Source organism: Panicum virgatum, chromosome 4K (genome assembly GCF_016808335.1).
Source record: "Panicum virgatum strain AP13 chromosome 4K, P.virgatum_v5, whole genome shotgun sequence".
Lineage (NCBI taxonomy): Eukaryota > Viridiplantae > Streptophyta > Magnoliopsida > Poales > Poaceae > Panicum > Panicum virgatum.
The window spans coordinates 43,879,428-43,903,384 of NC_053139.1; the positions used below are offsets into that span (position 1 = coordinate 43,879,428).

Sequence of the window (23,957 nt, forward strand, 5' to 3'; positions counted from 1 at the left end):
TATACATCTAGACATAATACATATGTAGATGAGTAGTAAAATCAATAAATCTAGAAAAGTCAAAACGACTAATAATTTGGTACGGATGGAGTAAATACCAAATAATTATTGTAAAAATGATAATAGCATATATCCAAAAGTGGAGAGAGAGTATTTATTGGACTAATTATTGGTCAAAATATGATTTGCCTACTAAAAAGGAATGGAGCAGCGGATGAGAAAGTATAAATTAGCGTGTTTTAGATATTTCTGCTGCATTCAACAGTGCACACAAATCTTAGTTCGAAGATAGGAATCACATGAAGTACTTTCATCATTAATTTTTTAGTGGCCCGTAGTTTGGCATTCAAAATCAATAACAGAATCCAACCCAACCATGTGCCGGGCTCGGATCACATGATTTGCCTACTAAAAAGGAATGGAGCAGCGGATGAGAAAGTATAAATTAGCGTGTTTTAAATATTTCTGCTGCATTCAACAGTGTACATGTTACGGATGTAGATCCGCAATTAGCATGATGTAACGTGTTATGAGCAGTTCTCGTGTCGTGCCAACATGAATGATGCGCAAACGTCAATTTGTGTACATCCGTAATTCCATGTTTGGAAGGTTCTTACCAATAACGTAAAACATTGCGCTCATTTGAACTTTGGAAGCACGTCAAAAAAATTTACAGTTACATCAGGATAAAATATAATGTTTCGTGCAAAATTCCGGCAGCATTGTTCATGTGTTCCGAGCAGGAAAATTCTTGCAAATTGTTGCAAAAATTAACACGACGAGCGTGTGCGCTGCAGATGAGGCCATGCGATTCTGTCACAGCAATATAAAATCACGTCAAACCGAGTAGTAAATACGTTTGAAAAATAAATAAAACTTATCTGCAGTAGATTCCGCGTTTCCGGCCACACAAACGGAAGCATTTGCCGTGATTCGCCTTAGAGAGAGAGAAAAAAGGAATGCCTACCTGCATCTCGCGGAGGCGGAGCCCGTGGAGTTTGGAGTTTGCCGGTGCAGAACAGGGACACGGAGACCAAGGGCTGCGAGGAAGCGACGAGTCAGAACTCGAAAGCAGCGTAAGCGAGGGGATGGGAGCCGATTGGTGAAGGTGTGAGGCCGAGAGGGAAGCGGACCGTCGTCGGCGGTGAAGGGAGGGCGAGGGGGATCGGCAGGGGAGCAAGCGAGCGAGATCCGGCGATGGTGCCCTCGATCCCAAGTCCTAGATCCCTTCCCTGCCGCCGCGAGCCGGCAACGGCGTGGAGAGGGATAGATGGAAGGCACGCGTAGAAGCGGACCGTCGTCGGCAGGGGAGCGAGGGAGATCCGGCGAGCGCGCCCTCCTGGGTCCCTGACTCCCTTCCCTTGCCGCCTCCGTCAGGCGGCGGCGCGGACAGGGAGCGATGGAAGGGACGCGCCGCCGCACGCGAAAACCCTGAGCGTGCTAGCTTTCGGGCCAGGCCAGTTAAATGGGATAGAATAGATGGGCCTGTCGGCCTATTTGCCTGTTTTGCAATGTGGGCTGCTTAATACAGTGAAGAAGCCTGCGTCTTTTTTATTTTTACATTTTTCAAAAAAAATTTACAGAAATATATTTTTGATTTCAAAATTTACAGTTTTATACCCCTACCGCTCCGGCAGGGGGCGGCAGGGACTTATATATAAATAAAAATAATTTTTATTTGCGGCCTGCCGCCCGACAAGGGGTGGCAGGGACTTATATGTAAATAAAAATAATTTTTATTTGCGCAGAGGCCCTTGGCGGGAGCCTGCCGCCCCCCTGCCGGGCGGCAGGCCCCCCTGCCCCCTACGCTGTATAAAAGGCTTCTCTCCCCCTCCCTCTCATTTGCTTCCCACGACATCCAGAGAGGGGGAGGGGGAGGGAGAGAGGAGGGGTGAGGGTGGGAGTTGTAACGGCGAAGCCCTGCCGGATATTGGATCCGAACCGCAGGTAATAAATATTTCTCAACTTTGTATGCAGCAGTAATGATATTTTAGCGATTCAGGTAATGTTTTTAATATAAATTAGCTAGAATTAAGATTAGTTTTTAGAAAAACCAAGTAGGTTTACCAACCAATTTTGTGGTATTGATTAGTTGTTTAATACGAGAAAAATTTTTGAAAAATAGTTAGAAATTGTAGAAAATGCTAGATAAGTATATGAAACATTCAAATAAATTGTAGAAAATGCAGAAAACTTAGAAAATGTTAGAAAAATATATTTATAAAAATGTATTTACAAAAATTGCAGGAAATTCTAGAAAATGCTAGAAAAATTTATGAAAATTTCAGATAAATTGTAGAAAATGCAGAAAAATTGTAGAAAATGTTAGATATATATATATAAAAACTAATTCTAGAAAATGCAGAAAACTTATATTTTTTTTTGTTAGGTATGGCCGAAGATACGCCAGCTCTACTTGACGGAGTCATAGACTCGTCACATCGGTCCTTCCTTTCAGTGGTTCAGCGCGTGAAACTTAACGTGCTGCGTCCACGTCCACCAGCGGAGTTTATTCCTGTTGACCCACGATGGGTGCCCAGGTGATATGTCGTAGGATTATGTTCCTCAGACCCACGTTTCGTACATAATGTACTTAACTTTGATCGTCCTATTTTTCAGGTTGAGTGAGGCTGGTCTTCTTACTATAAGTCGTCTTGCTGAGAGTGGTTCAGTAAAGTTGGACATGTCCCTACTGATGGCTCTGGTTGATAGATGGAGACCTGAGACACACACCTTCCACCTACCTTGTGGGGAGATGACACCGACCCTACAGGACGTTGCGATGCTGCTGGGTCTTCCTATTAGTGGGGATGCCGTAGGGCCTCGCGTTGTCCCGCCTATGTGGTTGGACGATTTAGAAGAGCGTTTTGCAAATATTGACATCGCGATTGATGTAGAGGAGCACCCAAAAGCGACAGGGCCTGCCAAGTCATGGATCCTGCAGTTCCAAGTACATACCTTGTTTTGTTACGATTAATGTTAGAGTTTTGCTTTTGACTAGTGCAGTTATGGTTTTATTTTATAATTGATCTCGTACTCATAAATATTCATCTTTTCTATGTAGCCCGACAATTTGGCACATGATGCTGATGAGGATACCGTTACTCGATCCCTTGAGGCATACCTGTTGTGGTTGTTTGGATACATAATGTTCAACAACTCACACGGAGCCTATGTGGATAGGGTGTTGTGCCTTACGCACAGAAGATCGCAGAGGCAGCTGTGGAGGAAATGCCTCAATACAGTTGGGGTTCAGCGGTACTTGCAGCCACGTACCGTGGCCTCTGCAAGGCATCGGTGCAAAATAAGCACAATGCAATTCTTACAGGATGCCCGATTCTGCTACAGCTTTGGTCGTACGAGAGGATAGCAATTGGCCGCCCGCTTGTCGACCACTCACCGTATGAGCTGGATATGTATGGTGACACCGAGGACGATAGGCCCACCATGGGGACTCTCTAGTACGCTCGTCAGGTACGGAATTGACTGCTACTCGTACTATTCTGTTGGCAATTCTGTTGCTTTGTTTGACCCTCTTTGTATTTCTTATGGGTACATATTATTATTAATTTTGTGCAGAAGAGTTGGGCCCACGTACAGTCTCGTCGGGTCTATCCTGAATTTGTGGCTGAGTTTGATCGGTTGACACCTGAAGACGTCGTGTGGGAGCCCTACTCCGAGTTGGCTATAAACACTCGTGCACCGACCGGGATATCTTCGGTTTGCTTTCAGGATCAGGCCTTTTGGATGACAACTACAGCGTTGGTGTACGACGTTTACATTGAGGCTCACTGGCCGGACAAAGTCAGGAGACAGTTCGGTCAAAGGCAGTTGTATCCTGTGCCGTCAGCATTGGATCGGGTCGAACGCCATGACCACATGTAACAATTCATATGTCTTTTTAGTGACTAAGCATTGTATAGTTAACCAATCATATTTGACTAAATTGTTTTCAATATTTAGTTTGTCGAGGACTGGTCAACCATTCTCCAACATGTGGGTCACAAGGGTGCAGCCTTGGGTCAATGGATGGGACCAGGCAGAGGAGAACGTGGTGCTTGCGACCCCTGCACACACGGAGGCTTTGTACAGGGCGTACCTGAGCCGGTACCAGTCTCAGACTCGTTGTCGCTTGATATATGCTGACATGCAACCACAACCGCATGTTGCGACACCACAGGATGGCTACGCACGACATAGAGATGAGGCATTAGCTGGGGCGGTGAGTCAAAGTTATCATCGCTTTTCAAATACTTTGAATTGCAGTGTTAATGTCTTTCTTTTTCTTGCTTGCAGTTTGAAATGTGCAGGTTGATGGACATAGATGCCAGGGCGAATTTGATGAGGATTCGAGCGGGATATATGATGGATAGGAATGAGCAAGAGTCGGCCTAGACCCGAGTTTCACAAAGAGCCCATTCCATGAGTCGGTACCCCAGGACTGGGGTACCCCCTCTTGCTGTGTCTAGGCAAGAGCCTCGTAGTTACCCTTAACTACGCCCTGACGGCCGAGCAGCCGGACCCCTGTGGTCCGGAGCCCTACTCCCCCGGCAAACGGCCCCGGACCCGCTTCCCGCTTGAGGAGGGGTCCGGAGATGCCACATGTCCCGGAGGAGGTAGCCCTCAGCCAAAATAGCTGGGGGCCCCGGACCTCCCAGGGAGTTCCGGACCCCCGCCGGGTCCCGGACCCCCATATACTATCCAGGCCCCTCAGCAGGGAGGAACAGACACCCCGCCTGGGGCAGGTCCGGAGCCACCACGTGGTCCGTAGGCGCGGGCACGCGCGCGGGGCCGCGTGGCTTCCATTGGAAGACTTGCCTAGCCACCGCATTCAATACAGTAGGCGGAAGAATGCTCTGCTACAGCATAGCCCGAGGCGGCTTTTGCCAGGTTGCACTGTTGGTCGCATGTTACCAAGGCGCACAGTGCAATCGCTGGTTCCGCCCACGCAGCGTATATCTGTCTACTATGTCAGTTGGACACGACGGCTCGGTTTCGCCCATTATGACGCCTGCACGGTAGTCTCGACAGACTACACCACAAGCTACATTGCCCCAACGGGCGCCTCACCGATGGGACAAATAAAGACCCCCCTCGGTCAGAGAGTTAACAGGGCAATGAAGCGTATCCAAGAAGAGATCCTCAGCCACTGTAACACCATTAATGTCTATTGGTGTATTATATATCCTTGTTGGGCCCACCTGTCGGGGTCCAACGCCTGTGTATGCGTCCTCCTTGCACTATAAAAGGGGGACGCCCGCTAGAAAAAGACTCAAGTCCAAGGTGAGACTGGGAGGCAGAGGATAGACTCAACCACAGTCCCCAGAGCAACACTACTCTCAGGGGACGTAGGGTATTACGCTCCGGCGGCCCGAACCACTCTAAATCCCGAGTGTTCTTGTGTTCTGGCTCATGAGTAGATCTGAAGAATAGCATGCATTTCCCCGGGTAACCACCCTCTGGGGTTAGGCGGGTGCACTACGCCACCCGGCTGTGGCCCTCCTTCTAGAGCCACGACATGGGATACCCACTTCTACTGCAGCAAGGCAGGACCCGTGTAGTCATCCGTAACTACGCGGTAAAGGGCGGAGCAACCGGGGCCCACAGGACAAGCCCTTACCTCACCGGGCCAACGGCCCCGGATCCACTCCCCGTTCTGGGACGGGGCCGGAGACGCCACGTGTCCCCGAGAAAGGGAAGCTCCGAGCTAGCCACCGAGATCCCAGACCTCTCATAGGGGTCTGGAACTTCCTCACGCCCGTCCGGACCTCCCACGTGCGTGGACCTAACATACTACCGGGGGGTGTCCGGAGCCACCACGTGTTCCGTGGGCACAGGCGCGAGTCTTCTGCTGGAAGACTCGCCCACCCACCGCATTCAATGCGGGGGTTGAGGCGTGCTCTGCCGCCGTGGCTCGCAGGGCAGACCTTGTCAGACCTCACTGTAGACCGCGATTTACCGAGGCACACAGTGAGCCGCCTACGCCGTACCCACGCAGAGCCTTCTGCCGCATTAATTGGATACGACGGCACGGCTCTATTTCATCATGCCCCCTACGCCGCAAGCTACGCAGCCTGTTCAGCTATGTGGCAGGCGACGCCGCTTGCTACGCCTGGCGCCGTCCCGACAAGACAGCACCTGAACACGCTGAACAGGGGATTCCAGGAGCAGGCAACGAAATCCAGGAGAGAGATCCCCTTCGCCTGCGACGCCATAATATATGAGCAGTATGACATTTTGTACTACATCGTTGGGCCCATCTATTGGGGACCCAACAGCCATGTATCTGCCTCCCTTGAGATATAAAAGGGAGGCGCTCACTGTGCACACCAAGCACATGAGAATACACGCAGACACACGCTGGACTCAGCTCCGACTCTTCAGTCTTGAGCAATACAACACACAGTGGACGTAGGGTATTACGCTCCAGCGGCCCGAACCACTCTAACCCGGCTGTGTTCATCGTGTTCTTGAGTAAGGTCGAACTAGTCGCTAGCTAACCCCCGAGTTCTCACCCTCTGGGCTTAGGTGGGTGTATTCAGCCACCCGGCTGTGGTTTGCCACACCACGACATTTGGTGCGCCAGGTAGGGGGCATAGCTGGTTTCGGTTCATCTCTTACTCGTCTCCATGGTTCGGGTGGACGACGTGGAGATGACAGAGGGTGTGGCGTTCTCCACGCCACATGCCTCTCGCGTTCCTGCTCCAGGGGAAACCGTGCCTGTGGAGCAGCCACCGTCGGCGGCGGCGCGCGCTGCTCCTCGGCAGGAGTCAGGGCGCCCGTAAAGGGCCCCCTCACAAGCTGCTAGCAGTGGAGTGCTGGCCGCAGCTAGGGAGTTGCTTCGCAACCCTCCGACTGCTGCAGCCTCACCAGACGCCCTGAGGCAGTGACGGGATGACGTTGACCATCTCCTCCATCTGGCTCAGGCCTCCCCCAGTTCTGCAAAAACTGGGCAACGACCACTGCCTGGCAATGTGGTGGTACCCTACCACCGGCGCCAGGGCGGCGCGTCGGCATCCGTGCGCTCCCCCACAGTGAGGGGTGCACGGACAGAAGATCTGCGGGCAGAGCTCAACCGCAGGCGTGCGGGTGAGGACGCCCGCATCTCTGTGGAGAGGGCGCGAGAGTGCCGTCTCAACATTGAGGGCCACAACCTCAACACCGACTTGGATGTGGTGGCACCCAAGCCTCCTGTGAACGCTCGTATACAGACGGGCGCCCCGGTGGCTGGGGTGGGCTATGCGGCGTTGGCGTAGCACCTCCGCGCGGTGGCATGGCCATCCAAGTTCTGCCTGCACCTGCCGGAGAAGTACGACGGTACCACTAACCCGTCAGAATTCCTGCAGGTGTACGTTACTGCCATCACAGCAGCTGGTGGTAACGACGCCGTCATGGCGAGCTACTTTCATGTAGCCTTGTCTGGGCCAAGCCCGGACCTGACTCATGAACCTTACTCCTGGGACGATCCAGTCCTGGGAGGAGCTCTGCGTGAGGTTCACTGCGAACTTCGCCAGTGCGTACCAGCAGCATGGTGTGGAGGCCCACCTCCACGCCGTGAGGCAGAAACCCGGAGAGACGCTCCGGGCATTTATCTCGCGCTTCACCAAGGTACGGGGTACCATTCCTCGTATCTCCGATGCATCTATTATCACTGCTTTCCGACAGGGGGTACGTGACGAGAAGATGCTCGAGAAGTTGGCGACGCACGAGGTGGAAAGCGTTACCACGCTTTTCTCCCTGGCAGACAAGTGTGCCAGGTCCGCTGAGGGCCGCGCATGGCACTCAGCCCCCCAAGATGGAGACACCAAAGCTGGTGGCTCCGGTGCTACCGCCCAAGGCGGTAGCAAGAAGAAGAAGAACAAGAACCGGAGTCGCGGGGAGCCGCAACCCGGCGGCCCTGCCGTTGCAGCAGCGGCACCAGCCGCCGCGGCAGCGACTGGGGGCCAGAACGCGCATGGCAAACATCCGCGCCCGCAGGGTGGCAGCGGAGGTTCATGCCCGGTGCATCCCACTGCACGCCACAGCGCCGCTGACTGCCGCGAAATCTAGAAGCTCGCCAAGTGAGTCAATAAGCGGCGTGAGTAGTCCTCTAAGGACGGCTCACCCCCTCCTCGACAATGGCCTGGCAAGGAGAAGGCCTCTGACAGTGGGGCCGCAGCCGGGGGGAAGGAGCCGGGGTACCAATCCCCCGCTCGGGAGCTGAAGGGCGTGTACCACGACGACAACTCCGACTCCGACAAAGACGACCGCCGCAAGAAGCTGTACGTAATGTACGGTGGAAGCTGGGAGCTTGTCTCCCGGCGGGACGTGAAGACCCTTCACCGAGAAGTCCTTTCGGTGAGGCCGGGGGTCCCGAAGGCGGCGCCGCACCAAAGGTGGATGAACACCACCATCTCCTTCGGTCCATCCGACTGCCCGGAGAATATGGCAGGGGCAGGTGTACTACCTCTAGTCACCACTCCTGTCATATCCAACGTGAGGCTCTATCACGTGCTGATCGACGTTGGGGCTGGCCTCAACGTCATTAGCTATGCAGCATTCAAGCAGCAGCAGATCCCGGAGTCCAAGCTGACTCCCTCTTGCCCATTCTCCGGAGTGGACCCACATCCGGTGTTCCCTCTGGGGAGCATCACACTGCCGGTCACGTTCGGGACCGAGGAGAACTTCCGCACAGAGAGCGTTCTGTTCGATGTTGCGGAGGTGAACCTCCCGTTCAACGCCATCATTGGCCGGCCGGCACTCTATCGTTTTATGGCCATTGCCCATTACGGGTATTTGGTCCTGAAGATGTCTTCCCCTGCCGGTGTCCTCACCGTGCGAGGTGACCGCACCGCTGCCGTCACTGCAGTCGAGAGATTGCATGCTCTGGCGGCAGAGGCTGCACGATCTGAGGAGGACCCATCCACCTCACAACCCAGGGCGCCTGCAAAGGCACCTAAGGTTCAGCCGTCTGATCCGGACGATGTTCCCGTGAAGACGGTGCAGATCAGAGCGGACTCCACCAGGACCTCCCGCATCGCGGGGAACCTGGAGGAGAAATAGGAAGACGCATCGCTTTCCTCCGGGCAAATGTGGACGTCTCGCCTGGGAACCGTCACAGATGCCCAGGATCCCCAGGGAAGTGATCTAGCACAATCTGAGGATCTACCCTGACGCCATGCCGGTGCGCCAGAAGCCTCGGAAGCAGTCCGTGGAGCAGCAGAACTTCATCTGTGAAGAGGTCCGCAAGCTCCTACACGCTGGCTTCATCGAGGAGGTCCACCACCCCGAGAGGTTGGCCAACCCGGTCGTCGTCCCAAAGGCCAACGAGAAGCTTCGGATGTGCATCGACTACACCAGCCTCAACAAGGCATGTCCTAGAGACCCCTATCCTCTTCCACGTATCGATCAGATCGTGGACTCCACCTCCGGGTGTGACCTTTTGTCTTTCCCAGATGCATGCTCAGGTTTTCACCAAATTCAGATGTCTAGAGAGGATAGGAAGCATACTGCTTTTGTAACAGTAGATGGGCTTTATTGCTATATTGTCATGCCATATGGTCTGAGGAATGCCTTACCAACATTTGTACGAGCTATGAACAAAACCTTCTGTAATCTAATTAGAGATATTGTTGAGGTGTATGTTGATGACATTGTGATCAAGACCAAGATAGGGTCCACACTAGTTGAAGACATGTCCCTCGTCTTCGACCGACTGCACGCCACGCGCACGAAGCTGAATCCCGAGAAGTGCATCTTCGGCGTCTCGGCGGGAAAGCTGCTGGGTTTCCTGGTCTCACATCGAGGCATCTAGGCAAACCCAGCCAAGATCAAGGCGATCAAAGCGATGAGGCCTCCTAGCCGCATCAAGGACGTCCAGAAGCTTACTGGATCTCTCGCCGCTCTTAGCCGCTTCATATCGAGGCTGGCTGAGAGGGCCCTCCCTTTCTTCAAGCTATTGAGGAGGTCCGGTCCATTTTCTTGGACCGAAGAGGCTAAGCAAGCCTTCCAGGAGTTGAAGCAGTATCTCACCTCACTGCCAGTATTGGCGGCTCCAGAGCCCGGCGAGACGTTGTTTCTGTATCTTGCTGCGTCCGCAGAGGCGGTCAGCATGGTGCTGGTTGCCGAAAGTTCGGAGCAAGCTCGCCAGGGGGACACCAGGGTCTCCCCGGCCAAGGATGGTGAGCCGGACCCCAGACACGGGGGCCCGTCAGCCTCACCTCTGCCTGAAGGTCCAGACCCCGGACAAGGGAGTCCGGAGGAGCCTCATCTCAGTGGGAACCCAGAACCGCTGGGGGCTCAAGGACCTGACATGGTAGATAAGGGCGAGCCGGACCCGGCCACCAGGGCCCGGACCATCCAAAAGCTAGTCTAATACGTCAGCGAAGTCCTCCACGAGGAGAAGGCTAGGTATCTTGAGACGCATAAGCTTATCTATGCGATACTTATTGCGTCCAGGAAACTGCGCCACTACTTTCAGGCACACCGAGTTGTCGTAGTGACCTCTTACCCGTTAAGAGCGATCCTGCACAACTCCAACGCCACGGGCAATATCGCCAAGTGGGCAGCAGAATTGGCTGAGTTCCAGTTGGACTTCCAACCTCGCCATGCAGTCAAGAGCCAGATCCTGGCTAATTTTATAGCGGTGTGGACTCCTTCCCCGAGCAATTCTGGGGGACCGGACTTCAACGACGGACCCTCGGAGCCGGAAATCAGGACACCAGTCTTCACCGAGCCCCACTGGACACTCTTCTTCGACGGGTCCGCCCGCGAGAAGTGGGCCAGAGCTGGTGTGGTCCTCATCGACCCAAACAGAAATCAGCTGAAGTACATGGTGCACCTTGACTTCAAGGCCATGAACAACATGGCGGAGTACGAAGCCCTGATCTTTGGCCTGACACAAGCCCTGTCCCTCGAGGTCCGACAACTTCTGGTGAAGGGGGACTCTCAGCTAATCATCAAGCAGGTCCGAGGGGATTGCAGCTGCAACAATCCCCAGCTCGCGGCATACCTCATCCACATGAGGAAGCTCGAGAAGGACTTCGACGCCTTGGAGCTACAACATGTTCCCCGCGAACTCAACTCAGCAGCAGATGATCTCTCCGCGAGAGCATCTACCTGGGCATCTGTGCCCGAGGGCGTCTTCGAAAGACGATTGCTGAGACCTACCGCCCAGCCTGCCGAACTGGGTGAAGGGGATCAAGCTAGCACCTCGAAGCTAGCGGTCACGGTGGCATACCACATGTGGTGCCCGCTCTGGGTTGTGAGCTCTGTCGAGGATCCTGGAGACCTCGTGGAGTCGCTCCCACCTGCTCAAGGAAGCCCCGATGCATGGATCTCCGAGATCCGGGGCTACCTGAAGGACAGCATCCTCCCTGATGACGACGTGTCCGCTGAGCGCATAGTCCGATATGCTAAACGTTACGCGGTGGTAGAAGAGGATCTCTACCGCCGTATGGTATCCTCATGCGGTGCATTTCCCAGGGAGAGGGCAGCGAGTTGCTCGCGGAGATCCATGGAGGCGAGTGCATAAGTCATTCCTCATCTCGCACGCTTGTTGGCAAGGCCTTTCGGCATGACTTCTACTGGCCGACAACACTCCAGGATGCGGCTGAGCTGGTAAAGTCCTGCAAAGCATGCCAGTTCCATGCAAAGCAAATACACACACCAGCTCAAGCTCTGCAAATGATTCCGCCCTCATGGCCATTTGCAGTGCGGGGTGTGGATATCCTGAGGCCTTTCCCCCTGGCCGTCGGTGGGTACCGATTCCTCTACGTCGCCATCGACAAGTTCACGAAGTGGCCGGAGGTTACCCCTATGGTGAATATCACTAAAAAGTCAGCAGTCGCATTCCTCAAGTCCATTGTGCGCAGATTTGGCGTCTCGAACCGCATCATTGCGGATAACGGGACTCAATTCAAAAGCAGACTCTTCCAAGAGTACTGCGAGGACATCGGCATCCAGCTATGCTTTGCGTCCGTGGCACATCCCCGCAGCAATGGACAGGTTGAGAGAGCGAATGCAGAGATCCTCAGGGGACTCAAGACCCGCACCTACAACTGCTTGAAGAAGCATAGTGCCAAATAGGTTGATGAGCTTCCGTGCGTACTATGGGGCAACCGGACGACACCCAACCGAGCCACCGGGGAGACTCCATTCTTCCAGGTATACGGGGCTGAAGCATGCCTTCCCCCAGAAATTCACCTGGGCTAACCACGGGTCCAGGCTTTTAACAAGTCCATGCAGGAACAACTGCGGTGCGATGATGTGGACTTCGTGGACGAATGAAGGTGGCGAGCAGCAATCCGAAATGCACGCTACAACCAGGCGCTCCGACGCTATCATCAATGGTTCGTGCATAGTAGGGAGCTCCGAGCTGGCGACCTCATCCTGAGACGGATCCTGAACCGAGCGGGGCTCCACAAACTCTCCCCCAGCTGGGAGGGGCCCTTCAAGGTTACAGAGGTATGCCGGCCCGGATGCGTTCGCCTTGCCACAGAAGATGGAGTGCCGCTGCCCAACCCATGGAACATAGAGCATCTGCGTAAGTTTTACACCTAGGCAGAGCAGGGAAATGAACTTTTCCTTTGTAATAAGATAGAATTAGCGTGCGGCCCAGTGTGGTTGGGGTCCGCCCTCGTAAACCCGACCTCTGGCATCCATCACACCATCGGCTAACGCGCGGCCCAGAGCGGTAGAGGTCCGCCCTCGTAAACCCGGCCTCTGGCATTCATCGCGCAAGCCATGTATATCAGATTGCAAAGGAAGGATTTACCCCGGTTCTATCTTCGTGTCAAAATTTTATTTCGTATTTTGAATCTCAAGATTTTACTTTTCTAACCCCTGCGCGGACTTCTACTCTTGTCGCTACAACAACGATCTGTATTGAGTTGCTGGACTTCCGTACAGACCCGGACCCTCTTGCTGCTGGGAGAGAGGTCCGGACCCCTAGGGACCTGCTCTGGAGAGAGGGTGCTTGTTTCTTGGGGTGGTCCGGAGTCCTGTGTAGCCGCTTAGCCAGTTTCGTACCCAAAGCCTACACACTCCACCACCCTATAACGAGTGCTCCAGTACCTAGAGGCGGGTAATTAGGGGCCCAGACCTCGTTCTAGCTCAAGAGTTGGCTTCCTAAGTCCTACACGGCATGTCTAGCTCCATATCTCAAAGGATCAAGTACGACAGAATGACCTCACCCACTGCTAGGAGGGGTCTGGGGACTCGGAGCCAGGTCCGGAAAAGTCATGTTGTTTCCTGGAGTGGTCCGGAGCCCTGTGTAGCGCCTTAGTCTGGTTCCGCACCCTAAGCCTACACACTCCACCACTCTGTAACAAGCGCTAAACTACCTGGACCTGTGCATCTGGAGCTCCGGACCTCGTACTAGCCTGGGGGCCGGTCCAGAATAGGTCCCGCGGGCCTGCTACTAAGCTGTAACTTTGAAGTGGCATGCAGATTAAGCCTTCACTGGTGGTAGTTAGCCTCAAACCAATGAGCCTACCTGCCAGGGGGATACGGCAACCGCTTTAAAGGTTTCATGCAGAACGAGGTCCAGTCTCGGTGGTAGATAGACTCAAAAACAACTGAGTCTTTCTCCCAGGGGGGCCGGAGCATTCGCTTTGGCCCAGACATCACGGATCGATTCTGCATGCGTCAAACAGCTAAATTGCAGTATCATTACTACCATATAAGCGAGATTGATTCTCCTTTCTGTAGTTCTTTCTGCTACACAGGGAATAAGATGCTCACTCGGCTTGCAATCTATGCTACACCTATGCCCAAGGACGCTTGCCCAACCTCATACGGGGGTCCGGAGTGTCTTCTACAGCTCGGGTGGCAGATAGGTCCGAACAACTGCACCTATCCGCCAGGGGGCCAGGGCGCCGGGGTACTGCATACCGCAAAGCAGCAACTAACAAACAGCTAAGTTGAATTTTCCTTCTATTCAAATTTCAACTAGTACAATGTTTGTTGCATAATGCAAAAAAAAGAGAGGTACAATGCCCAGCTCAAGGGTCTGCAGGCTCCCGCTTGAAGTAGGCGGCGACGAAATCGACGACCTCCCGCACGCTGTCCCGAGCGGCGGCCTCCGTCTCCGCCATAGGACCATCAAGCATGGGGACTAGCAAGATGGCCGGGTCGTGGCTCCGGAGGCAGGTCAGGATGTGCTCCGCCACCATCTGGATCAGCTCGCGGCCCTCAGTCTCAAGCTGACCAGTAAGGACCGGCTCCAGACAACAGAGCCTATCCGAATCAGAATTTAACACTGGGAGGGCGTCAGCAATCGAAGCTGGCAGCTCCGCCACTTGGATTGGGCTCAATCCAAGTGGCACCAGTGCTAAGCTCGCTTCGGTCGCCCAGTCAGCGATTCGCTGGGCCCCAGCACGCTGGTCGTCCTGGAGCTTCCGGACCGCCTCCCGGACCGCCTCGTGCACCCGGGTGTCCAGAGCTGCCTTGGCCGCTCCCACCTCGCGGGACCTCTCCTCGAGCTCAGCCTTCCTCTTCTACGCCGACTCCTTCATCTTCTTAACGGAGTCACGCTGGCGCCCAAGTAGCTTCTCCATGTTGGCGGTGAGGGACTCCCGCTTGTAGAGGGACTTCCGGTCCTCCTCCAGCTCCGCCTCGGCAACAGCCAGCTTGCTGGCCCTCTCCTGCAGCTGCTCACGCCATCCCTGCAGAGTCGCAGAGAGATTGTCGAGCTCCTACTTCCGGACCTCGAGACCCTGGCCGCGAGTCTCAAGCTCGGACTGCTGGGCCGCGAGGCGAGTCTCAAGTTCGGACCGCTGAGCCGCGAAGCTGACAACCTCCAGGGTAAAGGTCTCCTCCCGCTGCACAAGGGATTTTTCCCGGCTCGATACTGCGAACTCCTGGTCAAACACCTTCCGAAGGTTGACTCGGTAGGCCTCTTGGTCGGCCTTAAGTTTGGACCGAGCTTCCGCAGCATGGGAGGCTTCAGCCTTCGTGTGCGCCTCCAGGCGGGTGTGCCAGTCGGAGAGGCGCTGGCATTCGCTCTCCAGGGCAGCCCACTACCGCCGGAAGGCCGGCTCGGCAGAAGAGTTTGCCTCCTCTATTGACCGCCGGACCTGGACCAGCACCTGAGGGAGGGGAGTCGCCTCCTCCTCCAAGGGACCCTGCAGAAGCTGCCTGCCAAAGACCACCTCCAACTCCTCCTCCGCTATATGATCGGAGCTGGAGGTGGGAGCTTCCCGCGCAAGCATCGGGGCCTCGGTAGCCGTTGTGTTCACCGATGCATAACTTGCCGCTGTCGCGCTCGCCGCCGCTGCTGCGTCGGGTGCGGCTGCGCCGGCCGACGAGCCGACGATGGTGGAAGAACTGCTTGGGCGAGAGGCCCTGGCAACCAAGAGAAGAAGCCTTCAGCAAAAAATAGGGCACCTAGAACAAGGGGAGTGAGCAGAATAACACTAACCCGGAAGCGCCGGGTGTCCAGCGACCACAGAGGCTCGACGACTGCTTCTGTTGCTGCCGCTGCTCCCGTGGCGGCGACGGAGGCGCAACCCGGGACTGTTCCCGTTGTTGCTCTTGCTGCTGCTCCTGTTGTTGCTGTTGCTGCTGCTCCTGTGGCTGCCGCTGCTGCTGCTGCCGGAGGGAACTATCTCTCGGCGGTGATGGTGGCGGCGCGGTCCCCCCGGAGGACCCGCGAGGGCCGGAGGCCCGGGAGCTACCCTGGCCCGCGCCCCCAGTGGTCCTCTGACGCTTCGCGGCATGCTCCGTGACTGGGGTACCGTCGCCCCTGAGTAACCTGCGCCGGCCCGCATCTCCCGACGACGCACCGGGACTGCTCCGGACCTGGCTGGGGCCGCTTGTGGCGGCGCTGCCGGTCACGGCCTGCTTCCCCTTCGTAGTAGGGCCGAACCCCGCGGCGCTCGGAATAGCTTGATCCCCAGATGCGCCAGGGATCCGGAGCCCATGGTTCGGGTCGCCTCCGGTCTGCCGTGCGGCCAGCCCACCATCGTCGAGAGTTGGCAGGGTAGCCAGCACCGCCGTCCTCAAGCGCGAGTCCTTGCAGAGGGGAACGATGCCCTGGGGAAGGATCAGGTTCTCTGGGACAAAGACTTCTCCCATCACCGCCCGCACCAGGACCTCCAAGGCTTCCTGGGTCAGGTCGCTCCCCTCTCCGCGGTGGGTCCTGCTGCAGTCGTTGAGGCCGGTGAAGCTCCAAGCAGGGCGCGGTCGCTGCTTTAGGGGGGCTATCCGGCGCTTCAAGAAATCTCCGAGCACGTGCAGCGAGGTGAGGCCGCTCTCCGCCAGCGACCTGATCTTGCCCAGCACGGAGTCGAAATTCGGCTGCAGGGACGGCTTGGCCCTCCAGGATGCACGGTCGGAGGCGGGTCCCTCGGTCGGCAAGGTGAGGTGCTCGTTGGCTTCGGTGGTGGCGATCACCTAATCCTTGCGCCACTCCTCCCACTTCCTGCCAGTGAGGCCGGGAATGTAAGGCACCGGCAGGTCGCTCCTTGTCTGGAAGTAATACGCCCCCACCTCATCCTTCGCCCTCCCGGACTTCACCAGTTTGAAGAAGTGGCGGAAGAGGATGACGCAGGGCTACACTCCCACGAACATCTCGCACAAATGGACGAAGATGGACGTCAGGAGGAGGGAGTGGGGCGTAAGGTGCTGAAGTTAGAGGCCGAAGTCTTCCAACAGCAACAGCAGGAACAAAGAGATCGGCAGCCCCAAGCCGGTGGAAATGTGCGAGGTGAACAGCACAAATTCCCCGGCACGGAGGTTGCCGAGGGGAACCGAGCCTGCTCGGATCCCCCAGCCAGTCTCCTGTGCACTCCACCCAAGTAGGCGACGCACCGTGCTCAGCTCTTCCTCGGTCTGGAAACGGCGGGGATGAACATGGGATGCCATTTCGCTGTGGAAGTGTGGATCAGTCTATGCGAAAGAGCAAAAGGCAAGGGGTGCAAAGGTTGGAAGGAAGAAGGCGAATGCGGAAAGGTGACCGCGGTATGCGGTTCATCCCTTTATAAAGCCTGACCCAACTGGCGCCCCCCGGAACCGTCGCTGCAACCCAAGCGACGCACACGCCTGGAGTTAGCCGCCCAATCCTTGATAAGGGGACCTAGACCCACCTGTCAGGGAGGGCGGGTAACCACAAAGGTGTGAAAGGGCGGGATCTGAACCATCGTTCGCGCACGAAGCGAGGCAGAAGTTGAGCTGACGTGTGCGCGTTAAGCGCTGGCGTGACCGGGCTCTTCGGGAACTGCGCTGGTGGTAAATACCCCATTTACTCCAGCCGCAACAATGCCGAGCATCGTGCGCATGACTAGGTGAACCACTGTACATGGGGGCCACAAGTCAGTAAGCCGTTGCGATGTGATGAGGTAGCAACCAACCCGATGGATGGTCAAGGCCGGTCAAAGACCCTTGCAGAGAGAAGCTTTAAGCTATGCAGGGCCAAATCGCAGTGGTGGCCCCACCTACGGGTTCGAACCTCCCCCGAGGTGGGCCCAGGGGCCACTGTCGGTACCCTATAGCATGGATACCCACTTCTACTGCAGCAAAACAGGACCCGCGTAGTCATCCGTAACTACGCGGTAAAGGGCGGAGCAACCGAGGCCCACAGGACAAGCCCTTACCTCACCGGGCCAACGGCCCCGGATCCGCTCCCCGTTCTGGGACGGGTCCGGAGACGCCACGTGTCCCCGAGGAAGGGAAGCTCCGAGCCAGCCACCGAGATCCCGGACCTCTCATAGGGGTCCGGAACCTCCTCACGCCCATCCGGACCTCCTACGCGCGTGGACCTAACATACTACCGGGGGGGTCCGGAGCCACCACGTGTTCCGTGGGCACAGGCGCGAGTCTTCTGCTGGAAGACTCGTCCACCCACCTCACTGTAGACCGTGATTTACCGAGACACACAGTGAGCCGCCTGCACCGTACCCACGCAGAGCCGTCTACCGCATTAATTGGATACGACGGCACGGCTCTATTTCATCATGCCCCCTACGCCGCAAGCTATGCAGCCCGTTCAGCTATGTGGCAGGCGACGCCGCTTGCTACGCCTGGCGCCGTCCTGACAAGACAGCACCTGAACACGCTGAACAGGGGATTCCAGGAGCAGGCAAGGAAATCTAGGAGAGAGATCCCCTTCGCCTGCGACGCCATAATATATGAGCAGTATGACATTTTGTACTACATCGTTGGGGCCATCTGTCGGGGACCCAACAACCATGTATGTGCCTCCCTTGAGATATAAAAGGGATGCGCTCGCTGTGCACACCAAGCACACGAGAATACACGCAGACACACGCTGGACTCAGCTCCGACTCTTCAGTCATGAGCAATACAACACAGTGGACGCTACGTCCACTCCGGCGGCCCGAACCACTCTAACCCGGCTGTGTTCATCGTGTTCTTGAGCAAGGTCGAACTAGTCGCTAGCTAACCCCCGAGTTCTCACCCTCTGGGCTTAGGCGGGTGCATTCCGCCACCCGGCTGTAGTTTGCCACACCATGACACCATGCTTGAAACCTTTGGTAGCCGGACATCGTACGAAGACTCGTACGGTTCGTCTCAAGCCTTGACCTCATTTCCTTATGGTCCCACACAGCAGCAGCCTTCCCAAGCACCTTATTGGTCTCAACAGCATTATCCAGGTACGTGAGGATACTTACTGACTTCCTACTTTGAAGCCAACAATTAATTCTCAGTCCATACAGGTGATGCACACGCACCTTATCAACCTCACGGAGGGACTCAGTTTAGTACCATGGCACCAGCTGCAGGAATGTCATTTCAACCAACACAGGCACCACTACGACCTTTTGGTAAACTTATAGTCCATATCTTAATTTCAATTAATTGTGGTATGAAGTCTAATTCCTTTTGTATTTACATATAGGATCACAACAGTTATATGATGCGGGACCTTCTTCGTATTACCCTACGGCGACCGCAGAAGGAACGCAAGGTAAATACCTAATCCGTAATCCGAATTTATCATGTTCTTCTTATTTCTATGGATATTTTAAATAATTTGAACGGTTTACAGGATCACACCACCGGCTTCCTGATATGGGTCATTCTTCGTATCCACCACCAACAGGTACGTATGATGAATATGTACCCAAATATATGACTTATAAGACGATGATTATGATATCTTAATTGCTCCTGTATAGGGCCCACACAGGATACCTTTGAGGCGAACTTCGAAGATTGGACTCGGTTATTTTCTACACCTAACCAGCAGGCCGATCCTACCTTCCAGACACCTGTGGCCACCGGACGTCCAGGTAGAGACGTAGGGCCTCCAGAGCGACACACCTACTCTACAGACCACGTCCACGCTCAGCGTAAAAGAGGTCGACATGGCCGGGGTGGCCGGGGTGGTTAGGAGGTGCTTCTAGCTGTTTTTGTATTTTTGTTATGGACATGTCGTCATGTTATACTTATTTCGTTCTCATGCATCACCTATTTCGTTCTCATTTTCGTATGTGTATGAATTGCTAACTTATACTTTTCATATTCATGTACTTTACTAATAGTTTTTATTTGTATCCAAAATATCTAAAACCACATCTAATGGCTCACTGCTGCAATTTTGCAGGGAGGGGGAGCTTGCTGCCCCCCTGCCGGGCGGCAGGCCCCCTACCGCCCAGTGGAGGGCGGCACGGCAGGCTCCCGCCAAGGGCCTCCGCGCAAATAAAAATTACTTTTATTTATATATAAGCCCCTGCCGCCCCCCTGCCGGGCGGTAGGGGTATAAAACTGTAAATTTTGAAATTAAAAATATATTTCTGTAATTTTTTTTGAAAAATGTAAAAATAAAAAAGACGCGAAGAAGCCTACAGTCGCCAATCCTGTATATCTTTCCCTAAAAAATCTTGTATATCTTTAAAAAAAAATTATCCATCCTCCATTCTCCAGTATTTGAGATTCGTGCAACCAATTTCATCCATTGGATCCTCATCCCTTCCCCTCAAACCTACCACCGCCGTTCCTTTTTCTGTGCGCTGCCGCCGCCCGTCCGCCCCTGCATTGTCACCGCCGCCCTCCCATGCGCAACCTCCGCCCTTACGGGGCCGCCGCTGGCTGGCCCTCCGGAGCTCCGCCACCATCGGCCGACGCGCTCCTACGGGGTTCGCCGGAGCTCCGCCGCCGCAGAAGCCGGTGCTGGGAAAGAAAGGTCATCGCCGATGCTGGGGAAGAAGACATGTTGGACTTTTGTGAGCTTTTATGGATTTTAAAGATAGATAGCTTAATCATCTTATGGAAGGTATATAGGAGCCCGCCTCCAGCTGCCTGGCCACATGGGGCTGCAGCGGGGGAGTGGCTATTTTTATTTTTGTTGTTTTATGACAAGAATGGCTATTTTTATTAGGGTTAATAAGGCCATGTTTAGTTGGTGAAAAGTTATTGATTTTGGTATTACAACATATTTTGTTGTTACTTGACAAATAATATCTTATTATGGACTAATTAGACTTAAAGAATTCATCTCGTGCTAATCAGTTAGAATGTGTAATTAGTTATTTTTTCAACTTCATTTAATACTCCATGCTGTGTCTAATGGGTAATGTGGAAAAAAATTTGGGAACTAAATGGGGCCTAAGTACTATAAGCTATAAGCATGAGCTTTGTCAGGCTCAGGCATCATCGGTCATGGTAGGTGCCGTCAGCGTGCGATCGGCGGCGGACAGAGGCGTGCCCGGAGCAAAATTTTAGAACTTCCCGTGTGGGACCATGAGTGTTTTGAACTTTTGATCGAGTTGTTCCTGGCCACCGATAGTGAAGCCGTGACGTCGATCGGCATATGCTATTCGCAGTGCAAATTTGCAACCGATACCGACTCGATCTACAGTGAAACGTAAAGCTCGCTCGTACACACAGATTTATAAAAGTAGGTTAGGGTATCGTCCAGCATGATTTCGACGTGTATGTGTGTGTGACTGTGAGAGATGGTGCTGTCATCGAGCAGTGGCTTCAGAGTCAAGATGGAAAGAGAGAGCTAATCTAATACCACAGCAACGACTAATGTAAGCTAGCCTCAAAAGCTTGCTCTCCTACACGTTAGCACATCTCGTCGCCCGCAAAAACCGAATAAAAATGAATGCTTTATTATTTCCAACTCACACGTACTTCTTTTTTTTGAGAGCAGAATTCCAACTCACACTAGAGCCCTAGTATTTGGTTTGTTCTTGTGCTAGGAATAGTAATATTTTGACCGCTCATTATGGTATCAAACAAAGCCAGTTTACAAAACTAACTTCATAACTCATACGCTATGAACTTTGAAGAATCTAAAGAGGTCTTTGACCACGTGATTCGAGAATAATTACTGTAGCTAGGCCCCGCGCCTCGCGTACACGTAGCGTTCCCGATCGAATTAATCCCCTTCTCCTCGCTGCACGCCAGCAAGCTAACGAAATTCTCAGGCAAATTGTGAAAAGCTTGTCGAGGTAGTAGGCCAAGCACACGCGGGAGGTATGGCCATGCCACGCCGCGTCCTCTCGATCGGCCGGCCGGCCGGTCAACCGGCGCACGAGGAATCTAATAATTGCCAAAAAAAAAGAAGAAAAACACGCACATGTAGACGATACGATGGCAATCCTTTTAATTCCTCTTGCGGTGGTCGTTTGGTCAAGCGGATAGGAGCCGCTGTCACGCACGAGGAGAGGAGGCGAGGAGGCAGGAGAGAAAGAGAGGACAACCCGCCGCCATTTCTGAAGGACCTGCCTGCCTTTTGCACGGGATGCACGCACGCCGCGCCTCCGCCCGTGCACGCAGGTCTGAGGCCGGTATAAAGCTAGCTGAGGCTGGAGGCTGGAGCCGCCGTGGTCCAGACTCCAGAGCAAGAGGCCCGGCCAGCCAGCCAGCGACACTCTCCTTTTCGCTCCCGCGCCCGGCGCCTCCCACCCACGGCATATTATGATTTTTCTTCCCGCTCGGCGACGAAGGTTTTTTTTTTTGAAATAAATCGGCGACGAAGGTGCGGGCGTCGTTGTCGCCGCGCGGATTCCGTCACTTCACATCACAGTTCGGTGCTGCGGCGATGCCTATCCTAGCCGACGCCGGTGGCTCCGACGCAGCTGCAAAGCTAGCGTTCTTACCAATTGCTGCCTGGTGACTTTAACTGGAACTTGTACTACTAGTACATCTTCAGGCGCTGTTTAGTTCTCAAAAAATTTTCTACATTATTTGTCACACTAAATATTCAAACACATACATGGAGTATTAAATGCAGTTGAAAAAAATAATTAATTACACAGTCTAATTGATTAGCACGAGATGAATTTTTTAAGTCTAATTAGTCTATAATTAAATATTATTTGTCAAATAACAACAAAATATGCTACAGTACCAAAAATCAATAACTTTTCACTAACTAAAGAGGGCCAGATATTTTTGGATACTGGATTCAAGCTTGTGTTCCCGGCCGGAGATGCACACTCGGCGGTAATCATCACCACGGAGCAGTATATCTATTGCTGCCAAAACAAAAAATGGCATAGTCCGATAGTAACGCCCTTAAGTCTGGCAGAGCTGCATATAGATGGCCATTCGGGCCGCCTGGCCCGGCCCTAGCACGGGCCTGCCCTGGCTCGTTCTTTACCGGGCCGTGCCTAGTCCGGCCCAATATCCCACCGGGCCGTGCCGTGCTAGCCCACGGGCTCCCCTGACGGCCTAGGCACGGGCTCGTGGGCCTATTTCGTGCCGGGCCGGCCCGAGAAAGCCCGGCACTACAACACAAATCGGGCCGCTTGAAGCCCAAAAACTAAAAAAACGCTGCCGCTGGCTGCGATGGGCTGGGCTGGGCTGCTGGCCGCCGCCCGCGTCTCCCGCAGTCCCGCTGCAGCGAGCGCCTGCTGTGGTGCTACCCGCCTCCCAAATCTGCCGCGCACACCGGCACCATCCGCGCGCCTCCCGCCATCTTCGCCCGCTGGGACGAGCAGCAGCCGGCGGCAAGGGGTCGCGAGCGGCGGCCGGTGGGGAGGAGCGGGCCAAGTGAAGGCTGGTGGCGAGGGGCGCGGTGAGCCGGTGAGCGACGGCGACGGGGACAGGCGGGGCGAGCAGGGGCTGGCGGCAGGGGCGGGGCGAGCGCCGGCACCAGGAGCGGGAGGGGCGGGGCGAGTGCCGCTGCACCGGCTGGTGGCGAGGGGTGGGGAGCGCCGCAAGTCGTGGCCACAGAGGAAGACGGAGGGAGGCAGTAGCGGCACTTGACCGAGCAGAGGAGGCGGATGTTCTTTGGGGCTAGGGTTTTCTTTGTTTTATACTCCAGGGAGGCCGGGTGGGGAGGGGAGACCGGGCCCTTAACGGGCCTATTATTTTTTACCGGGCCGTGCCGTGCCGCCCGGCGGGCGGGAGTGGCGGCCTAGGCCCGGCACGCCCCACCGGGCCGGGCCAGCACAGGCACAGAGGCCACCAGGCCGTGCCGGGCTTGGACCGGGCCCAAAAAACGTGCTTTCGGGGGGCTGCCGGGCTACGGGCTGCATAGACATCTATAGAGCTGCATCATTCTGATTTAGAGATATGGTGTTCTGTGGCTCAAAATGATTTTATTATTCTCTAGCATGAATTTTTAAAATCAGAATGAAGAATCACTTCATAGAAATCATGAGAAACTATTTTTTTACAGCTCAGAGCCTTTTATTCATTTCACGGAATCACTTTTATCTGAAAAGTTATTTGGCAGAGCTCTAGAGCTGATTCTCTGTTAATCCAGCAGTAGGTCTGCCAAATGCACCAAAATTAATTAGTGCTGCGCTGATGTTGTGTCCAGGACAGAACGATTTTACACATTGTCAAGTGATCTTCGGGCGAATTGATAGACAACCTCTTGCAATGTCTTTCTCTTGAGTCACTCATTACTCACGGTCGTAATCGCACAATCCTTGATGGAAATATTGCGAGTTACAAACCCGTCTTCCGTCTATGTCCAGCACTGACCGTTAACCAATCATCACATTTTTATTTTATGCGCCTGCCTGAAAAAGATATTTCCTTCTTAAAAAAAACTT

General features: G+C 54.4%; 1 long non-coding RNA gene across 1 annotated transcript; it reads right to left on the reverse strand.

Moving 5' to 3' along the window:
• Positions 1-543: 543 nt before the first annotated feature.
• Positions 544-1,457, reverse strand: LOC120705238. Its single transcript, XR_005687847.1, has 3 exons — positions 1,134-1,457; positions 968-1,040; positions 544-813 (listed from the first exon to the last, which is right to left on the reverse strand). It is a non-coding gene; the product is annotated as an uncharacterized LOC120705238 (long non-coding RNA).
• Positions 1,458-23,957: the final 22,500 nt, after the last annotated feature.